At 36.9% G+C, this 1810-nt stretch overlaps 1 non-coding gene across 1 annotated transcript; it reads left to right on the top strand.

The window, feature by feature from the left end:
* Window positions 1-1132: 1132 nt before the first annotated feature.
* LOC111812208 lies at window positions 1133-1243 on the top strand. Its single transcript, XR_002817782.1, has one exon. It is a non-coding gene; the product is annotated as a U6 spliceosomal RNA (small nuclear RNA).
* Window positions 1244-1810: the final 567 nt, after the last annotated feature.

Genomic DNA, 1810 nt, shown 5'->3' with positions numbered 1-1810 from the left:
TCAATGAATAGACAGATTTATTCTAATAGTGTTTGTGGATGGGATATCATGTCTGCATCTTGTACAATGAATAACCACCAAGACAACAATATGCAGCATATTAATTATCGAAACTGTCCTACTAATTGGTTTTGAAACTGTCTCATTGCTATTTGCCTCTCAATATAATTATTTTTTTAAAAAAGAAATGATACAAAATTTCACTAAGCAAAGTAATAGGAATTCAACAGTGGTTGCTATATTACATGATGCTATCTTCAAATTAGTTGCTCAGGCTTCCGGATATAAACACACAAGATTAGTTTAAAGAAAAAAGCAAAGCAACAGTATACCTTTCACAATAATACCTTGAAAAATGAAATACTTAGGAATCAATCTCACGAACTAAAAGATTTATATAGTGAAAATTATAGTACTCTAAAAAGAGATTAAAGAGGATTTCAGAAAATAAAAGATATCAGTTGCTCCTGGATAGGAGGAATGAACATTGTGAAAAACAAACTTAATATTTCCATCTCTGAGTGTGTTATCTGAAGATGATATTGACTTCTATAGTATTTCTGTTCTCCTCCAAATGAATAATTTTCGAAGTATTTACAAAATAATCTTTCAAGTAATTGACAATCTCCTTGTATACTGAATACTTTTTCACCCTGAATGCATAGGCTTTGGTTACAAGGTGATGCCATTCTGAAGGATAGCATTTCTGTTTGCCGAATTTTTCCCCATATTTTGATATGCAGTTACTCCCCATTTGAGGGGAATTTCTTATTTTTTAAATGAAAGTTTTTTGGGCCAGCAAGATAGCTCAGCAGACTTAAGTGCCTGCTTAGGTAAGCTTAGGCAAGCACAGAAACCTCGGTTGTATCCCCAGCACCATATGCCACATGAGCCCAGGGCAGCTTGAGTTGGCCAGAGTCTAGGTGTGGTGGCGCACGCCCATAAACCCAGCAGTGGGGAAGCTGAAAGCAATCATCACAAGTCCTAGCTGCATGGGGAGAGAGACACTGCAACAACCAAATACATTAAATAAAAAAGAATATAAAACAAAAAAAATATTTAAAATAAATAAAATGAAAGTTTTACAGCAAATGTTTTTTTCCCCACTACATACATACATAGGACCTCTCTTGCGCTCGCTTCAGCAGCACATATACTAAAATTGGAACGATACAGAGAAGATTAGCATGGCCCCTGTGTGTGCAAGGATGACACGCAAATTCGTGAAGGACCTTTCTTGTATATGTATTTTTCCTGTATCTGATCTCATTTTTGTGCACTGAATTCTTTTCCCCATGGTCCAAGTGAATTGGGTTACTTCCCAGGGAGAATTCTTTTTGAGTCAGGGTTTCACTAGGCAAAATTCAGGCTGGTCTCAAATTCACAGTGATCCTCCTGCTTCAGCCTCATGAGTGCTGAGATTATAGGCATGCATCATCACGCCCACCTCTTGAATTCTTTTATGTTTGTGAGAATCACTCTGGCGGTGGAAAGATTTATCACAATGCTTACATGTGGTGTTTCTCATCACTATGAATTCTTTCATGACATTGACAGTGACTATGTCTGTTGAATGCTTTTCTACATTGCTTACATACATAAGGTTTCTCCCCAGTGGGAATTTTTTCATGTAACACAAGATTACCATTTTGGTTGAAAGTCTTCCCACATTGCTTCCATACATAGGGGTTCTCTCCAGTGTGAATTCTTTCATGAATTTGACACTGCCTGGGTGCCCTGAATTCTTTCCCACATTGCTTACATACATAGAATTTTTCCCAGTGTGGCTTCTTGCATGTATTACAAGATG

The sequence above is a fragment of the Octodon degus genome, unplaced genomic scaffold (assembly GCF_000260255.1).
Source record: "Octodon degus isolate 3935 unplaced genomic scaffold, OctDeg1.0 scaffold00116, whole genome shotgun sequence".
NCBI lineage: Eukaryota > Metazoa > Chordata > Mammalia > Rodentia > Octodontidae > Octodon > Octodon degus.
Note: the sequence above shows the minus strand (reverse complement) of the source record. Positions and strands in the feature narration are given on the sequence as shown.